We start from the raw sequence: 20,608 nt of genomic DNA, 5'->3' as shown, positions 1-20,608 counted from the left end.
TTTATTTTTGTCCAGTGCACACCAAGCCTGGCCCCTTGACTGAAGGCGTCTTCTTTCCTGAGTCCCAGTTCTCTCCTCCATTACCCACTCAGACCCTGTTTCATTATTTGTGAGTCCATGAAATGTCTTAAGTCATGAAATCTCTTTAGTGTATGATGGCAACAGCCACCAGCCAAGAGCCTTATTACAATGACTACTGCCATCAGATTGAACACCTTTAAAAACAAAGAATCACAGATCACATTAGAGTTACCTCTGACCATAGGCTGTGTAAGCAACAAGTGCCTGGGTTTAAAGATAAAAAGAAAACTAGGGAACCCATACCATGAAATGTTTGATACCCATTAAAACAATTATATAGGTATACCTTTGTTAAAATGAAACACAGCCATTAAATATCATGAAGTGAATCCAGAAAGTTGTCAAATAGCACTTTTTCAGTCCATGATCTATGCATGGATACCGGACAAAGCCTAAAAGAAGGAATCCCAAAATATTACAAGAAGGTGAGATTTCAGATGATTTTAAGTCAATTTGTCTTTTTCCAATTTTCTGTAATGAGCATTTTATTCTTAAAAATATATAAAAATAAAAAACCAAAGAATGTGTTTGTGTATGCCATACATGAGAAAATGGGAAGAGAAATAGCTAAAGTGTGATTAAATAATTAATCAAAGTCAGCCCAGGTCTACACAACTTTGTAGCCCTGCTTTCAAATTTGTCTTCCTTGGGCCTTAATTTTTTGATCTGTAACAAGGCAGCAGTGTAATCCGCCATGGTTGTCCCATAAGGTTACTGGACATAAAAATATTATGTGCTTTAGGGAAGAGTTAAGCAGCATTATATAAAAATGTAGTGCTAAATATTTATGCCTTTCAGATAAAATCATTCAAGCAATATTTACTGAATTCATACCATGCTTACATAGTTGCAAACTTGACTTAAATTTATTTCTTCCTCACAACACCTTGCAGTAGCAAGGAGACTATAACAACCGGCATAAAAACAATGACAGTATTTGTCTGAGACTCTATAGCAAAGCCGCAGAAGCAGAAGAGAAATCATGATGCCCTTGAGCTAACCCTCTCCCAGAGTCCTCTTTGCCTGAGCTCCTATCAGTGGTTGTAGACAAACTTTCCAGGTCTGTTTGTTAGGATAATGTCAGCCAGCTGTAACCTCTTCAGGGGTGAAAGATCTGCTGCTATCAGCTAGAGGTGGCCCTGGAATAGATCCGCACACGATATATAAACATAAGGCGTTAGCAATTGATAGCAAAATAATTCAGTGCCATTTCAGCATCAACTGCTGCTCAATTTGTCCCCGGAAGAGCATTCAATATTCTTGAAACATTAACCCAGGACCTCTCATTTTTGCTGCTGTTCCTATCGATATTATGCCCATTGTGAATATTTCCAAAGTAGTAGACTCAAAGTCTTATGGGATTTAGTCTTAGAAAAAAAGGTTTTCAAGTTTTAGTTCTCTCATGTACAGCCTGTGTCCTTGAGGAAGGCACTTGGGCCCTGGAACCCCAGTACTATCAACTGTAAAAATGGAGATATCTGTAAAGCCAGCACTTTGGGAGGCCAAGGCGGGTGGATCACGAGGTCAGGAGATCGAGACCATCCTGGCTAACATGGTGAAACCCCGTCTCTACCAAAAATACAAAAAAATTAGCCGGGTGTGGTGGCGGGCACCTCTAGTCCCAGCTACTTAGGAGGCTGAGGCAGGAGAATGGCATGAACCCGGGAGGCAGAGCTTGCAGTGAGCCGAGATCACACCACTGCACTCCAGCCTGGGTGGCAGAGCAAGACTCCCTCTCAAAGCAAAAAATGGAGACATCTGCTTCATAAAATTGTGGTAAGGATTAAATGAGACATTGAGCATAAAGAGCACCGTAATACACCAGATAAAAATTTCCTACTATTCCTCTAATGATGCTCCTTATTTAAAATTGTTTTCAAAATGTTACGCTGGCAATAAAAGAACAGAACTTAAGAAGGAACCCTAGGAAACCATATGCCATGTGAACTTACCTAAGTTATCACAATCTTTAGCCCTGACTATATGGCCTTTCTGCTTACATAATAAATTGAGTATCGTATAGCTGATAAAAAGGCTCACAGATATTGCCTTCAATATGGAATAGCTGAACTAGGACAAAACTATCATTTAAAAAAATCAAAAACCACTGAATCATAGGAAATACAAACAGGGGATACAGATGAAAAAGAAAAGTGTATTGTGCTTGAACATGATAAGGGAAGAAATAAATTGATTTATCTTACATGAAAATAAGACTAGAGAGAATAGAGCCTTTAGTAAACATAGCAAGCATGTTACTTTAATTCTCGATAATATCTTTTAAAAAGAAGAGAGGTCATAATACATATTTAAGCTCTTTGAAGGTCATAGTCTTGTTTCATTTGGCTTTATTCATTTATTCCTTCTTGTATTTATTTGTAGATTTAGAATTTTTTTTTGGAAGGCAGGTGTTTCATGCATGTGGGGACACAGCAGTGGCCCTAACAGACACTGCTCCTGTCCTCATGATGTTTACAGAATCCTCGCTGCACAGTAGAGTCATTAGTCTATAATGTCATATAATTATTTAAATGTTGAATGGAGGGAAAAAATGGACAAAAATGAAAATAAGAAGAGAAAGAAAAGAAAAAAATCAGAACAGGGACTTAGAAGGAGAATGGAGTCATCCATAATTTTATTTTCGCTTTTAGTTGGAAATGAAATACTCTTTTCATATTACACTGTTTGTCTGGGCTATAGGCTTCAGGAAATAATTAGATTGGTGCAAAAGTAATTGCGGTTTTGGTCATCAGTTTCAATGGCAAAAACTGCTATTAGATTTGCACCAACCTAATGCTATCTTTGAAATATAACTTAAACGTTTAATCACCACTCAAATACTTGTACTGCTTCTTACACATTGCCAAGATCATCTTTGGGAGCTATCAATATAATAAAACATTAGAAGAGAAGCAAGAATTTTCTTTGAGCTTCTGTGACAGTGCTCAGAGTAATATTGTCATAAAGGCCAAGTGAAAACAACCACGATCTACCAGGGAACTAAAAGTAAACTCTTGCTTTGGTAGACACCATCAATTTCTATAAAGTACAAGCATGGCAGCAAAGTACAGGCTTCTTTTTAGCCTCATTTCTAGTAGAAAATACAGTGGGATAGATGATCTTTAATGATTACATCTTTGGCCTTGAAGAAATAAAATCAAACTTATTTCAAGACAAAGGCAGAAGAATTAAAACATCTAGGTTGAAAATTAAAGAGTGACAATAGTGGTCATTGATACACTGTTGGTGTGCACTAGTGATACTGTCAAGCCCTTTACACATGCCGCTTCCTTTTATCTTCATAGTGGTAGTTTGAAATAACTATTAAATCACCTTTTTACATATGAGAAAACTGAGGTTTAAAGAAGCTAAGTAACTCATTACAGGTTACTTAAACATGTGTCTGAGTAGGAATTCAAATGCTGGTTCCCCTCTTTTCAGTGACCCTGACTTTTCCAGAACATTTTTCAGGGCAGAATTCAAAACTGTTTTACCTTTATAGGTATACATTTAAACTTAATTGTTAATTTTATTTTCAAGATCTTTTTGGGGGAAAAAGCAACTCACTGAATATTCTAGAAAAAATGTCATGTGTTTCATTGCTTCTAATGAGTTGCTGCAGTTCAGAAGTTTCATTACATTCTGACAATTAAGTTGCTAATAAAGTGAGGAACCACTAATTGACTTATCCATCTCACAAACTCAAGATCCAGCTAGCAACCTAGAACACAATTTCATTACTGGAACAAAAATCATTCACATTTTGCAAAACACATAGTGATTAGATTTAATCTAGGTAAACTGCAGATTGCTCCTGCACTTGACATGAAGTTCTGACTGGGAACATATCACCACACATGCTCACACACACACAATATTAGTAACAATATGTTGTGCTGATGCCAACTATATTATCAGAACCAATGATAAGATGATAAGATATTGTTATGCTGGGGCAATGCAATGGCTATGGACCCAGTATCAAAAATTTATGGTAATTGAAACCACAGAATCTTAGGAAATGCAGTCAATTTCATAGAGTATCAAAAGGTCACTCTATTCAATTTATATTTGAGGCTGAGCGCAATATTGAAAAAATACATGAAAGCAAATGATGTTATCAGTTGTCCGGGATTCAACAATTGACTTACTATCTAAGGTAATTTACTGATTACCAAATATGTGCATAACCTGTGTTGAGTCTTATGCTTGGCACACCAAATTCTTGCAAAAAACTTAACACTGTGAACACATTACTAAATATATCAACATTACCATATTAACTGCTCTGTTCAAGCTTCAGTAAGAGTGAATCTTTTTTTTTGTCTCATGTTCCACTAGTTACACTAAAGATTCTCTGAGATTTTGCTATCTCTTCAAACTTTTGCTGTACGCTGTGTCTTACAGAAGCTATTTTAAAATAAGAACATTAAGTATACTACATCCAGTGCTTCTCTAACATTAATGTGCATATGAATCACCTGAAGATGTTGTTAAGATGCAGATGCTCATTCAGGAAGTGTAGGGTACAGCCTAAAATTCTGAATCTCTAACAAGCATCTAGGTAATGCTCAAGCTGGTCCACAACCAAGAGCTTCAGAAGCCAGGTTCTAGTTTTCTCCATCAATTCAGCACATTTTTTTACTTGTCCCCATCATGCAGGACCTAAATATTCTGTTCCATTACGATTAATCCCCACTAAGGAGGCAGGCAACAACATTTTGAATTAAAACGTAGAATCATTTCATTCTTTCTAGCTCAAGTTTCAAACTAGAGGTCTTCAGGAGGAACGAGCCCAGACATCTGTTTCATTTGGCTAGCATGGTTTTGCCTACAAAAGGTTTTTCAACATTATTAGTTAACAACAATTATTAAACAGCGAATTTTATCTGAAATTTCTGCTTTTAAAAAATAAATCTGAAGCTCTAGAGAAACTGGGATTTGAGGAGGAACTGATCATTTTACAGAGAGGCTGCTCTCCCTAGATTTCCACTGTCCCCACCCCTACAGCCCTGACATTGAACTTTCATGGCAATCTTCAATGTACTTGCTTCCCATCAAGGCCACATCACTCACTCTCTTTCCTGCCTACCTCCCATCAGCACTGGAGTCACTCTCCTCTGACTGTCATTTTAAAACACCACCCTCCCCCATTTTTCTACCTCCACATTTTGGTATCTTCACTATAAAATATTTTTCTAATTTTTTTTCTTCATAGAAATCCTAAAGCTTAAGATCCTACTTGAGTTCTCTTCTCCCATGAAATATTGGTTAAGCGCACCAACCTAACTCTTTTAAAGTATTATACGGCACCATGCCATGTTTTATACTTACCATATAAAGCCTAGTTTCTATCTTTTCATAAGCACATTTTTATCAGCCTTTATGAAGTGAAATATTTACAAGACCCGTGACCCAGACGTGCATATGCACGTGTGCGTGTTTGCACGTGTATTTGTACACCAATTATTTCAACTTCCAGCTAGATTGTCACTGCCCTAAAAAAAAAATTATAATGCACTTCGTCTTTTGCAGGTTAACAGGATGGTCTGCATGAAATAATTCCAATCAAAATTATTTGTTAATTTGATTCTGGAGCTGAGAGATCTCCTTTCACAGGCTTTCCTTTTTGTATAAGAAATTTGTAAAGAAATTTTTTTAAATTAAGCATTTAGCATTTAGGATACTGGTTTTCTATATTAGAAGAAGTTTTTCATTATAGAAAGCAAAATACTGGTCGGGCGAGGTGGCTCACGCCTGTAATCCCAGCACTTTGGGAGGCCGAGGCGGGCGGAACACGAGGTCAGGAGATCGAGACCATCCTGGCTAACACAGTAAAACCCCATCTCTACTAAAAGTACAAAAATTGGCCGGGGGTGGTGGCGGGCGCCTGTGGTCCTAGCTACTCGGGAGGCTGAGGCAGGAGAATGTCATGAACCCGGGAGACGGAGCTTGCAGTGAGCCGAGATCGCACCACTGCACTCTGGCCTGGGGGACAGAGTGAGACTCTCATCTCAAAAAAAAAAAAAAAAAGAAAAGAAAAGAAAGCAAAATACAATCAAAATTTTTAAATACACAAAACTTCATAGTTTGATTAAAGGAAAGTACAGGAAGGGGATAGTTTTTAGTGGCAGGCACTCCCTAGAACATCTTTTAAAGTGGGGAAAGTGAGAGACATGTAAGATAGAAACATGATACAGAAAATAAAGCATAAAACAACCTTAACTTAGGGTCATTATACTTTATATGTTCTATTACAATGGTCCAAAGGCGTATAATTTGTTAAAGAAATGAAAATAAAGACTTCCTAAGTTATATCTGCTGTGTTACCTCAGATAAATGAGATACATTTTGAGGAGGTACTCATACGTCCCAGATGTGTACAAGACGAATCACAAATTTGGAGATGGGACATGTTTCCATATTTGAACCTGATAAGCACTTAGGCACTGTGAATTTTCAGTGGTGATAATGAGGAGGGATTTCTGTAGAAAATTCTTTACTGTATCTGAAATAAACCCTAATCCTTTATCCTCTCACCAAGAATATTAAGACAATAACAACTGCCTTATATCTCCTACCCAGAAGGATAGACAGAAACTTGATAAAATTATGAGACATTTAGAAAACTATTTGATAAATCAACGATTTAATTTCTGGAGTGTCTTCCATGTGCAAGTCAGCACGTAGTAAAGTATGAGACATCTAGAGAAGACAAACAATAAAGTGAACAGGGGTACAGGTTCTGGAGTCAGACTGCCTGGGCATGAATCCTAGCCCTGCCAATTACTAGGACTAGGGACCTAGGGCAAGCTACTAAACTTGTCTGGGACCAGTTCCCCATACACAGGGAAGATAATTATAAAATACCTGCCTCATAGGTGGTTGTAAAAATTAAATGAAATAGGTAAAGTGCTTAGAATACTGCCTGGCACATAGAAACCCTCAATAAATATTAACTATTGTCTATATTATTTCTCATTAGCCTCAACGAGTTTGCAACCTAGTCAAGGGAGTGAGACAGGAGCAGTGAAAATACAACTAATGACACAAGGCCTTGTGTACATGACAAGTGTCAGATAAGTCACTCCGATACTGAGTGTTAGTTCTGAGAAGAGAGAATCATTTTTAGTTTTAAGTAATGTTGCCAGGAATCCAAGCGAGGGATTTCTTATCAGGTCACAGAATTTTTAGCATAGTTATGTTATTTTGGTCATGGAAATCCCTTTAACAACAATTTCAGAAAAAGCCTCTCCTAACCTTTGGGTGTATTAAGGCATCTAGATTTTCCCTCTGACCTGGGGAATGAAGGCGTATCATCAGCACATCCAGCCTTCATATAAAACGTGATTATGGTCCTATCCAATTACCAGAAATTCGTACAGGTTTCCGATGGCCTCTCAGCTGTGTCTGGCTTGACTGAGAGGCCATACAGTCCAATAGTTCCACAGACTTGGCCAAGAAACATAACTTGAGAGAAGGAATAAGAACTCTATAAATGAAGATGGTCTTGTCCCACAAAGATGTGTTTTTATACTGAAAATAAGCATTGTACTAAACTGTTCGGTTCAAAGGCAAGATTCACCTTTAAAAAATTTTTTACTGTTGTATATTTCCTGGGGATGGGGTGTGTCATTTATTTTTATATTCCAAGTATCTAATATGATGCTTGGAATATGGTAGACACTGGGTAAATCCCAGATGGATGAATGAGAAGATACAAAGACAAACAGGAGAAGGGAAAGAAAGGCCTGTTTTCAATGTAAGCTAGGTTGAAATACTTCACCAGCCTAAGTGATATCCTCACCCACTGATATGATTTGGCTGTGTCTCCACCCGAATCTCATTTTGAAAAGTAGCTCCTATAATTCCCACATGTGTGGGAGGAACCCAGTGGGACATAACTGAATCGTGGGGGCTCACTCTCCCATAGTGTTCTCGTGGTAGTGAATAAGTCTCACGAGATCTGATGGTTTTATAAGGAGAAACCCCTTTCACTTGGCTCTCATTTTCTATCTTGCCTGCCGCCATGTAGGATATGCCTTTCACCTCCTGCCACAATGGAGGCCTCCCCAACCATATGGAACTGTGAGTCCATTAAACCTCTTTTTCTTTATAAATCACCCACCCTCAGGTATGTCTTTTATCAGCAGAGTGAAAATAGACTAATACACCCACGCGACCCCTGACCCCTCACTGTCTTATTTGAATCTGCCTTTTAGCACTCAAGACTTTTAATATTAGTTATATTTTTAAATACTTATATTTATTTCCAAATAGATGGTAAACCAGAACATAATTGGCATTCCTAAAGCATTTGTCAAATATATGAGGATTATTGAACTAACTGAATGCTCTCTTGGGACAAGCAAGGACCTACTATGCTCAATGCTTCTAAAAATGCCTACTCTTGTGTATTGTATAATGTACTCCAAAAAATAATTTCAGGTTTATTTAATTCCATATTCCGCATGTATTTAATATATGCTTAATAAGCACTGCCTATATTTCAGATACTGAGTTAAGTAGTGATATTGGGTTAGTGGCAACCACAACCCAGGTCCTTAAATAGCTTCTCATCCCATGGGAGAGACAGAACAAATAAAAAACAGGCAGTTGGAGAAATCCTGGGGGAATGTAAAGCTGCTACAGGGCACACATCAGAGGCACCTAAGCTATGGTAGGGTGCCAGGGGTTGGTGGTGTGGGAGAAGTGATGTAGGAGGGGAAGTCTAAGGAATTAGGCTGGCAAAGAGATACATGAAGGGATGTGCCACATCAGAATGAAACAATAAAATTTAAACACAGAAAAACCAAGGTGTCACCAGACTCAACTTATAGTAGATACTTAATAAACAATAATTGAATAAATAAATTATTGCACTAGTGTTATGTCATGTGAAACCATCTGACATTGAACTATCCCCAGGTTCTCCCCATCATGGAGCAAAAGTGACATTTGGAAATGTGTTGCAATAGTTATAATACAAAACAAAGCTTGTATATCTCCACCCCATAGAGCTCCCACAGTATATACTTGAGCTTCCTGACTTTCCAGAATGTGCCAACACAACCATAAAGAAAATCAAACAGCAATTATTGCAAATGCCAAATGCTGAACTTTTGCAGCCAGTATTCCAAGGAAGAATTCTCTGTGCTTATGTTTTTTGAAGTGTCGGCCACTTCTTGGTGTTTTCTTACCAGGGATTAGTCATTGCAAACACTGTTGACTAAATGTGGTTTGTTTTAACATACAAAATGCCTTTGTTCATTGGCTTTCATCAACCCCATCAGAGAGAGGCCCGGGCCATGCTCAAAGCTGCAGGACACTCGGAGAAGTCACACTGTGGTTGCTTGTCTTCCCTGTAAAGGTTACACTTCATGACAGAGATTAAACATGTTGCCCGTTCTAGGATTGCTTTTGAAAATTATGCACTAATGATAGCCACTCAGCAAGTAGCTTAGTCATTTCCCTTTAGCCTCTGTAGAGAGAATCCCAATTTGGTCATTTCTCCAACAAATATTTCTTGGGTGCACATCATGTGCTAGAAACTGCTACATGCAAGGTACAGTGGCCTATAAAACAGGCATGGTCCCTCCCTCATGGAATTTACCTTTGATTAAAGGTACACATTGAATACACACTGGGGAGTCAATAACAGAAGCCCGACTCTCCCTTCATCACCGAGAGGCTGGCGCAGAGCCCAGGGGCAGGCTGTTGAACACTCTCTCCCTGGAATTTGAATCTTGACCAGCATGCTTGTGCAGTTTTGTTCCCAAGGACACTTTCAGTTTTACAGAGCTATCCAGGAAGTTCAAGGTATCAGAGTGTTCCTACAAATTGCCATTTATTGACTATCAATTAAGTGCAAGCATTGAACTATGCACTTTCCTTATATTATTTCTACATATATTATTTGAAAACTTAAAAAAATGGAAAGGCTAATGTTTCTTGGCAGACACACATAAATGATTTCTCAGGGACAGCAAATACATGTAATTATAGAAGGTAATGTAACAGGTCTCTCCATATTCCCAGAGCCAGCACGCCACTGGACTCACAGAAGATGCTCATCACTGATGATCTATAGGTATTTCTGGGATTGCTGTGACAAAATAAAAGGCAACAAGTGCATAGTGACAAATGCCAAAGAGATGCAGAAACCACAAGATGGAGGACTCACCTTTGGCAAATAAAGCCAGGGATGAAGTTTCATAAAATATATTTAGTTCATGTATGTATGTGTGTGTGTGTGTGTGTATATATATATGCATATATATACAGATAAATGTATATTTACTTATCTTTCAAAAGCAAAAATTAACTAAATCATAAGCACTAGTTTTAATTCATGGAATTTCAGAGGATAGCCACTGGGTGGTAGAATTCCCACTGTTTAGTTGGGAACAAGAACCCCATTCCTTTACTTAATGTCAAGCATTTTGTGCTGACAGTATAACTCATCCAGCTTTAAGACCTCAGAGCTGTCACGGGTTGTTCCTGACTGCCCAGTAGATTTGTAAACGCACCACAATTTCCCTTCACAGAATTATCCCTTCTTGACTGGGTACACACCAAGAGCCAGTAAGCAAAAGCCTCACTCGATTCTCACCACTCCAGGGTTAGCACAGAATAGGGAAAAGTTATTGACATTTGAATTGTGATGAGACTCCTCTTGCAGTTTAGTTCCCAGGCTCCAGGTCTTTTAGGTGCTAAGCCTAGTTCAACACTCTCTCATCAATTCCATCAGCCATACATATCCTTCTGCCTTTCTGCTTGAAGAAGCTAGAGTTGATTCTTTGTTTTCTATTCTGTTGTTTGCAACCAAAGAACTCTAAATTATAAAACAACTACCATGGCTAAATACTGAGTGCTTTCCATGGAATGAAATGGTTCTTGGAAAAGTAAAGGACTTATTAATATCACATTTACTATCTTTATAGATGTAAGGAAAGGCAAAAGCTATTACTTCCAGGGGTTTGTAGACTCTGTCTTAATTCTGTCAAAATGCATACCCTCTCTGTTCCTGGCACTGTGCAAGACATTTTCAATGTGTGGTCTCATTTAATTCTAACAACAACCGACTAGAACATAAGTTCCAGGAGGGCAGGATTTTTTTTACTCCCTGGCTCACTACTATATTCCTAGAACATTTTCACACATGATAGGTGATCAGTAAATGTTTGCTGAATGAATAAATAACCCTGAGGCAGACACTATTTCACAAAAAGAGAAAAAAGATATTCATGGTCCTACTGCAAGTCAGTGGTAGAGCTAAGGTTTGGAAGGCAGGCATGTCTGACTACAGGGCCCAATTTCCTAACCATCTTGCTACCATTGCCTTTAGGTTCTTGGGATACAAAGAGAAGAGAGGGTTGCTGACGTCAGGGAGTTTGGGCAAGCCCCTTTGAGTCCTGGTTTCCTCATTGCAAAGTAGAGATATGGCCCTCATTTGGTTTTTGAAGACTTAAGAAAGTCCTGGAAAATGCCATATAGAAATGACACGTTAATATTGGAAGTCTGTCTAATGTTCAGAAAGGTAGAAAACTGACAGTCAAATCTCACCTTTGTCATTGCTAGCTGTGACCTGGCAAACCTCTTAACTCGCAGACTCAGTTCCACACTGCAGAACATTTGCCTTTTAGTCTTTTTAGAAAGACAGGAAAAATAACTACAAGTTGTATGGACTGTCTCTGTGTGTTGAAATATAAATACAAATGAAGGTATATAAATATATACTTATATAAATATAAATTATATAGATAAGTGTAAATTTATATTTTATAAAATAAATATAAATTAAATTATGTAAATGTAAATTGACATAATACAAATAAATGTGTTTATAAATATAAATTAAAATAGTATTGTAATCACTTTTAATACTAACCTGTTCCAATACACAATTCAAATACATTACCAACTCTGTGAGCTTTCCAGGGAATGTAGTAAGAGAAAACTCAAGCATCGTTTCAAAAACTATTCTTCTTTAGGTTGCCTCTGTTAATTAGTGAAGAGTTTTAATGCTTAAAATGTCAGTCTCAAGTGAGGCCAAGACAAGATTCTTAAAGATGATGCCAACCCATTCAGACAGAGAGCCATTAGCAAGCCATGTCAGACATGATCTTTGGCTTGTCCAATTATCTCTAGTTGGCCTGAATGCTGAAAGTATAAGGGGAAGGTACATTTAGGGTCTTCCAGCAAAGGAAGGAGAAAAGATGTGTTCAAAGAAGAGGGAAGGAAATTGGGAGACTGCAAAGAGGAACATTAACAAAAACTCCAAATATTTAAAAAATAACACCAAAAAAGAGAAAGAATTTTTCTATAGCCTGGTCAATAAGGAATATTCAAGTAGCACAGAAAATTCAAGAAGAATGGGGACCTGAAAAAGGGCTTTTGAGTTAGACAATTAAGAAATCTTTGAGTAGGTGGGGTACAGTAGCTCAACCCTATAATCTCAGTGCTTTGGGAGCTCTACATGGGAGGACTGATTGAGGTCAGGAGTTCAACAGCAGCCTGGCCAACATAGTGAGACCTTGTCTTTAAAAAAAATTTAAAATTAGCCAAGTGTGGTGGCACGCACCTGTAGCCCTATTTACATGGAAGGCTGAGATGGGAGGACTGCTTGAGCCCAGGAGTTTGAGGCTGAAGTAAGCAATGATCACATCACTGCACCCAGCCTAGGCAACAGAGCAAGAGACACCCTATCTTAAAAACAAAAAATAAAAGAGTAGACTGATGGTTACCAGGAGTGGGGGGAGGGGAAGGTATGGAAAGATAAAGGTCAAAGTGTACAAAGTTGCAATTATGTGGGATGAAAATATCTAGAGATCCAACATACCACCTGAGGGCTCTCATTAATAATATTGTATTGGATTCTGAAATTGTACTAAGAGAGTAGATTTTAGGTGCTCTTACTACAAAAAATAAAGTAACTAGGTGAGGTGATGGATATGCTCATTTGCTTCGCTGTGGTAATCATCACTGTGTATTTCTAAATCAAAACATAATGTTCTATTTCTTAAATATATACGGTATCAAATAATTTTTTAAATAAGTCTCTGATAACAGCAGAGGAAGCACCACTAAACTCAATGGCAGAGAGATTACAAGCAATGCTATTGCTTCCTGATAATCCTTTAAAAAATGAATACTTCAGCAAGAAGCAAAAGTAGTAAGGAACAACAGAAAAATTCTAAAAAGTCAAGGAAATCTAAATAAAGAGTCAAAAGATGAATGCAGGAAAACACAAGGGCCAGAATCCAAATAATGGTGAATGGAGAGAATTGGGTACCACTGGCTTGCACTCTGCCTAATAGACTCTTGGTAATATTTACCTTCTGACCGTTCTTTTAAAGCCCCCGTGGGATGACTAGGCTCCCAGGAAAAACAATAATGCCAGGTAATACCAGTTGCATGCTTGGATATTTATCTTCATCCAATCAGCAGCACAGCTGTTATCATAATACCCTGATCAATAATTTGCTACCCAAACCAGAACTCTATGACCTCTAAGTACAACATATTTCAAACTAAGGGCAAAGACACAACACAGCCCTTTCTCAATGTGCTACAGTGGGAGTGGTTGAGAGCACTCTCATGTTTAGACAGCAATAAAACACTGTTTTGTAAACATAACCAGAAATGCAAAATAGGCACCACTTTATCTTAAACATCAATGCACAAAAACCTGTATTATTCGAAACAAAGAAAGAACATACTGAAATGGAATTATTGACATATCTGAAGATTTTGATACAGGCACCAGACCCAGCCTGGAAGCTGCTCAACAGCTCAAGTTATCCAGGTAATTTTCCCAGTCCCCTAAAAATATTTCCAATTTGGTTTAGTAATGGTTTAGAAGATCACAAGTTAAATGTCACTCATTCATTCCTTCATTCACCAGCTACTGAGTACCTTTTATGGACATAACGTTGAACTAGAAACTGAGGAGTTGCTAGGAGAACACAGGAACCAAAAAGATATAAAAGCCATTATCCCTGCTTATAAAGTAGGTGAGAGAACACCATGCAGTGTTACGTATTTACTGAGCTCCTATTATGTGCAAAGGATTGTATATAAGAAAAAGATGAATGAGGCATGGTTTGACTTCTTAGTCCAGGAACAAAAAAAAGCCAAAATATTTCTGTAAAAATGCATAACCACAAATGCAATATGATTTGCTGCCCACTAAAGGAAGGGGAATGATCACAGCTAAGTGCAATTTGTAAGAAATTGTTTATTTGGGGAAATATACATATATTCCATTGCATTTTAAAAAGAGTTATATTCCTCACTAAACTTGTCTCTCAGGAGACTTATCTAACAGGCATATTCTACTGAATTTAGTATGAAGACATGCCCAAGAGTTCAATAAAAGATTTTAAAGCTAAGTTTAAGATGCATTATCAATACTTTGTAATTAACTTCCTTCTCAACCAAACACCAGCAAAAATCTTAGTCAATCAGTCAACAAGTATCAACCACATACACACTGAAGATGAAGAATGTCACAAACTGTGCCCAGTTTCACAATTCTAATATATACTTTTAAGTACAAGCCTCTGCAAATGGAAGTGTCTACAGCTCTATGGTCAATAGGGCATGAACTGATCTGCTGACCAGTCTGTGGCGGAACAGATTCATGCTGATCTCTCCACTAAATAATACAAAATCTACTCGGACAAAGTCAGGTCAAGGCTCTGCTAGATGTTTAGGTAGAGGTGGAATTAATCAAGGAACACTTCCTGAATTTGAGAGGTTCCTGTGATTTTAAAATTTGAGAAAACCGAAAACAAGAAGACAGAAATAATTCCAGGCATTTGGAAAATTTGAAAGAGGCTGGGAGTAGGAGGGGATGAGAAGCGTAGTGCCTGGCAATAGAGGTATTAATTGGGAAGCAGTGTAAGGAGTGATTACGATCTTGACTGTTGGAGTTAGGCAATCTCAGTTCTTCTGGCTACTTTCTGTAACTTGGCCCTGAGCGAGTTACTTATTTAAGCCTCACTTTCCAAACTGTAAAATGAGGTAACACTTTTAACCCATCATGGTGATTATGAGAATTAGATAAGACTAGTATTTTTTTTTATTTTTTTAAAATTAAACTCTATAAAACTATGTTTCTAACATTGCCTTAAGATGTTGAGTCCAGTGCTGGGCACGCCCAAAGCTACTGTAGTATTATTATTATTGGCAAGAAGAAGCCTGATGAATTATCAAACTCAAAGCAAGAGAAAAATCTTTACTACGTGGGGCAAAAGGGAATCCCTGAAATCTTTCCTTTATTTATTTATAAAAAATAAAATCTTTGATTTGCCAAATAAACAATGTCCTCGAAGACACCCCTCCTTATCAAGCCCTCCCTGACTTCTCCAGAGCTCCATCATTATATATTGTTCACGAACTTCCAATAGCAGCCGCCCCACCTGCTTTACAATCTGCACATCACATTCCCCTCTGTGCCTTCCCTGAAACATGTCCTCTTCTCATTCTCTCATTTCTGTTAACTGAGCCCAAATTCTCCAAATCACCCAAGCTTGAAACCACAGCCATGTTTCCTCCCTTTTTTCACCACAACATCCAACCTATCACTTAATATGATAACAGTCTTTACTGATCCTTCCTTTCGGGAAGTCTCCCATATGCATTCCTTCCTATCATTGTCACCATCACCCCCACATTCAAGCTCTATGACCTCAAGCCTGAAAACCTCAACAGCTTCCTCACCAGGCCCCTGGTTGCAAGCTCTAAGACAGCCTTTCTTCACAGATGCCACCAGATAACTTTTAAGAGTCCCTGGTGTCTAACAAACCGCATATTGTCTTCTTTCTGCTTGTCCTGACTTAATATTCTTTATGCAAGTTACTCCACATGCCTGGGCCTCAGTTTCTCCATTGTGAAATGAGCATGCTAGATGAAATCTCCCCTCATATTAATTTAGCACAATTCCAAGATCCCACTCACTTGTATGTACTTTCTCTGCTGCTCTATTAGATTAGTCCCCAGTCATCACTTGGTCTTTCCTCACCACTGCTGGGTTGCTCATAGCATTGTCTCTATCCCATTCAGTTTTTTATTCCAACATCTAGCATAAATCTGTGCACACAGTAGGTGACAAATATGTGTTAAAATAATAATGAGATGAAAGTCGATGTCTAAACTACCCACCTTTCCTCTCCGTCCCTGGAAATCTCTCTACATCTTGAAGATCTGTATCTTTTTTGCTGTTGTTTTTTGAGACAGAGTCTCGCTCTGTCACCCAGGCTGGAGTGCAGTGGTGCAATCTCGACTCACTGCAACATCGGCCACCCAGGTTCAAGCGATTCTCCTGCCTCAGCTTTCTGAGTAGCTGGGACTACAGGCGTGTGCCACCATGACTGGCTAATTTTTGTATTTTTAGTACAGACGGGGTTTCTCTAGGTTGGCCAGACTGGTCTCGAACTCTTGACCGCAGGTGATCCACCTGCCTCAGCCTCCCAAAGTGCTGGGATTACAGACGTGAGCCACCAGAGCCAGCCTTGAAGATCTATTTCAAAAGCAACCTCCACCAGGTTAGCTTCCGTCTTCACTCACAGGTTTCATAGATCTCTTCCCACCTCTAAAATTCTTAGAGTAGTTTGTTACTATCATGCCAATGCTCACATGCTTCCTTCGTTTTTAAGGACACTGAAGGCAGGGGCTAATTCATTATCTCTTGTATTCATATGGTGCCTAGAACAGGGCTTTGTCCAGTGACTATCCACATTTTACCCATTGTCTGATTGCGTCACCCGGGTAAGTCTTGCCTCCTTATACAGCTGTGCATCCCCAAAAGAAGGGAATCCCAAGTCCATATATTTGGTCTGTAAGTATCATGGTTTCTGGTAAAATTTTAAGTACACAGCAGATGCTGAAAAAGTAACGTTTGGTTTAACAATCAAGTATGGTATGTGTAAGGTAGGATACCTTCAGGAGTAGCAGGGACCAGCCCTGGCAGGGGAGAGGAAGGCTAAATCACCTAAGTATGAGTTACTGACCCCAAGGCTTGTGGTTTGGGGGGGAAACAGCAAACTGGTTTCTGATCCCTGGGAGCACACAAACAAGAAGTTAGGCAACCTGGTGTGCACTGTATTGCAGAGTCAGCCTTGTGCTAAAGATTAACAGCCGGTCTTAAAGGGGACTAAAGATCAGCAGCAAGCTTGCAAAGCACCAAAGACCTCACTGGCAGCAGACTGCAACTGCAACTGCAACCAGCAGTTCTCTGCAAAAAAGAGGCACCACTGGCCAGGCGCGGTTGCTCACGCCTGTAATCCTAGCACTTTGGGAGGCCGAGGTGGGTGAATTGCCTGAACTCAGGAATTCGAGACCAGCCTAGACAACATGGTGAGACCTCGTCTCTACTAAAAACACAAAAAATTCGCCAGGCATGGTAGTGCTCGCCTGTAATCCCAGCTACTCGGGAGGCTGAGGCAAGAGAATCACTTGAACCTGGGAGGTGGAGGTTGTAGTGAGCCAAGATCGTACCACTGCACTCCAGCATGGGCAACAGACGGAGACTCTGCCTCCAAAAGAAAAGAAAGAAATAGTCACGGTTTGATCCTTCAACACCATCAATGGAGCATCTCAGTCAAGCAAATATATCCTTGAACATGGTAATGTGACTGGCCAGGGTTTCTAAGGATTCCAGATAGAAAATACCCATTTCTTCTCTGACACTGAGGAGAAGCAGTAAGAACCAGGAAATCTGAGTTCTGGTTAAATACTAAGTCCTAAGTTCCTCATCTGTGGGAAGACAGAAACCATGCATAACCAAGGGTAGTGACTGACACTTAGCATGGCCCCAGTAAAATGTTTAGGAGAAGGCTGATAATTCAGATAGAATCAGACCTATTAGGAGAGAAGACCTAGGCATGGTGTCTGGAACACAGTAGGAACTCTATAAATGTCCTAAATTTCCTTGGGTTGGCACCCAAGGAATTTCATTTCTACATTTCATTTCTGCAGTTCAGGGACAAGTCTCCTTGAGGACTGAGGCCTTGTGTCAGACACCTTTCCTCCTCTTACTGCACCTGGCATAACACCTTGCACATAATAATATGAGCTCAAGAAATATCTGGTGATTAATTGCCTCACAGGTAGCATCTGTGGCTGAAATCTATTCCACACTAAATTGGCAAATGTAGGCTTCAGAATGTAGGTAAACTGGTCAACCTGAGAACAGTCTTAAACTTTGATGGTCAGCAGCATGGTTTCTGATGAAATGAGTGGAACTAGCATATTGTTAAGTGTTGTAATCTACACATGCGGTTATATGGCTGAAGCTGAGATAGCCCACACTTATTCCTAAACACACACACACACGCACACATTCACATGTGCACTTAGAAGGTGGTGAACAGTAACGAGTTGATGAGGTTGTTGGTATACACTATATAGAGATAGACAGACAAGAATTGACAGAGCAATAGGCTCACAAAGAGTTGTTAATACGTAAGAAAGAAAGGTACCAGGAATAGCCAGCCTAGTGTTTTAAAACTGCATCTTCTTTGCTTTCTGCTTTTAAATTATACACTGCAAAGTCACTGAGGAGAAAGGTTTAAGAAAACTTTCATTTGCTATGGTGCAGTTCGCCGGTCTTCCTTTACCTAAAAAAAAATAAATAAATAAAGCCCTAGAAACATTTCTTTCTTCTCATAGACATTAATAATGATAGCTTGAACTGTAAAGATTTGGTTTTACTGAAGGTAATGGAGTAATGTTTATTTCCATTAGACTAGGACTATAAAATCCTCTTTTTATAACCATGAGCCTACAATTTCAAAACAGCAAAGCTTGACATTTTGGTCTCTGACAGGCAACACTTAATATTGGGATGTTTTAAAAATCTATATGAAAAAAGCTCTTAATACAAGATAGGCCGCACATTTTCCCCGCAAATGGTTTGTTTTAGCTATCTCTCTTCCTCCCTGATGGACCAGGAAAATCAGACAGCTTATTGGCTTATTTTGTTAGGCCAGGTTAAAGGGATGCAATGCCGAAAGACTCTTAGAGGAGCTTACCCTTGAGCTAAAAATAGCAGGCACTAGAGAATTATCTTAAATACGACCAAACTTGTTCTGTACTGTGAATGCAGATAACTGTAATATGTTTCCATTTTGGGTCATTTCAGAGCTTTTTTTTTTTTTTAGCTTGGCTTGCTGTAGCTGACTATTTAATTCATTTCTGATTCTATTTGTCACATTTGCTCTCAGAGATACCGCCCGGGGGTGCTTGACTAAAGAATCCTTCTTATTTAGCTGCGCTGCTTTTGTTAAAACCTAATGAGCCATCGGACTACGGAGTGCAATGTAGACGGGACTTGTGAGAAGGCAAATTTATTTTCAAACGCTATTAAGAACCTACTATGTGTATCCTTTTTCTTGTCTTCCCCCTGAGAGGTGGGAAGTGCAGTTTTCTACATTTTATAAATAAGTAAGAGGGTTTTTAACTTCTGACTTATTGAAGACCCATGAGTAAAAAATTTAGCAACAATTATCAAATTTCCTCTCTTCTCACCCTTTGCACAGACATTTTTACTCCTCTGTCTGTGTCTTCATGGTACTTCATTTCTAACTGTAATACAGAATGTATCTGCTTATTTTATAATTAGTTGCTGAAGTCTGTCTTTTTTACTAGCCAACCAACTCCTGAAGGGAAAATTCTGTGTCATAGGTATTATGTACTTAATACATCTTTGTATTATGAGGACTGAAATTAGTGCCTGGCATGTAGTTGTTGCTTTTTAAAATAGTTGATAAATGGGTCAAATTAAGAATGAATGAAATCAGGTTCTGCATTAGAGCATCCTGCATTGGAACATACTGAATCATAACATGAAAGTCAGACTAAAATCCGGACTGGGTAGACTGTCCCGCCTGAAAAAGATAGCTCACCAAGCTTTTGCTAAAATAGCAACGATGTCCATGTACTCAGTTGTACTACACATACCAGAAAAGGGCAGGAAATTAAGGTGAAGGAGATCCTCTCTCTGCTATTTTTGCATCCTGGTTCCAATGATCACAGATTATAAGGTCAAAATCATTCACAACTTCTGAAAGATCTGAATGGCCTTGAGAAATTACCCATCCTTCCCCAGCCCAGGATTTCTTTCTAGCCCCTATGCTTGATTCTTCCAAAAATAAGGTAACTGCGATACAAGTATGGCACAGTAAATTTGTGCAATCATGCACACTTTTCCACAAGAGGTAAACTGTTTTCATTACAATCACAAATGAGGAAACTACAACAACAACAGCAAAAACAGTTGCAAAAATTTTAAGTCTGAATCCATTGAGAGGGTCAAACCAGCCAGGAAATACAGGCACAGTGTTGGGAACAGCGTGTTGGGAAGCTGTGGCCATGCATTTTCATGAGCTCCCTGGGAACAACCGGTTCCTTGAACAGAGACACACTTACTTTCATGCTCTAGAACCCCAGTAAGATACCTATTCCTGAGCTCTTCATTGAGTGTCAGAGCCGTTTCCTCTTCTCGGGGAGAGAAGAGTAAATG

At 38.9% G+C, this 20,608-nt stretch overlaps 2 protein-coding genes across 6 annotated transcripts in view; one reads left to right on the top strand and one right to left on the bottom strand.

The window, feature by feature from the left end:
- Positions 1–20,608, bottom strand: part of PPARGC1A (PPARG coactivator 1 alpha) — a 685,828-nt gene that overhangs the window by 54,687 nt on the left and 610,533 nt on the right. The window lies entirely within an intron of this gene.
- SOD3 (superoxide dismutase 3) overlaps positions 12,837–20,608 on the top strand; it is a 948,116-nt gene continuing 940,344 nt past the window's right edge. Inside the window, exon 1 of the mRNA XM_050790718.1 lies at positions 12,837–12,843. The gene's annotated coding sequence lies outside the window, so the exon portion shown is untranslated. The remainder of the gene's footprint in view (positions 12,844–20,608) is intronic.

This window comes from Macaca thibetana, chromosome 5 (assembly GCF_024542745.1).
Source record: "Macaca thibetana thibetana isolate TM-01 chromosome 5, ASM2454274v1, whole genome shotgun sequence".
Classification (NCBI taxonomy): Eukaryota; Metazoa; Chordata; class Mammalia; order Primates; family Cercopithecidae; genus Macaca; species Macaca thibetana.
This window is presented reverse-complemented; position numbering and strand designations above follow the sequence as displayed.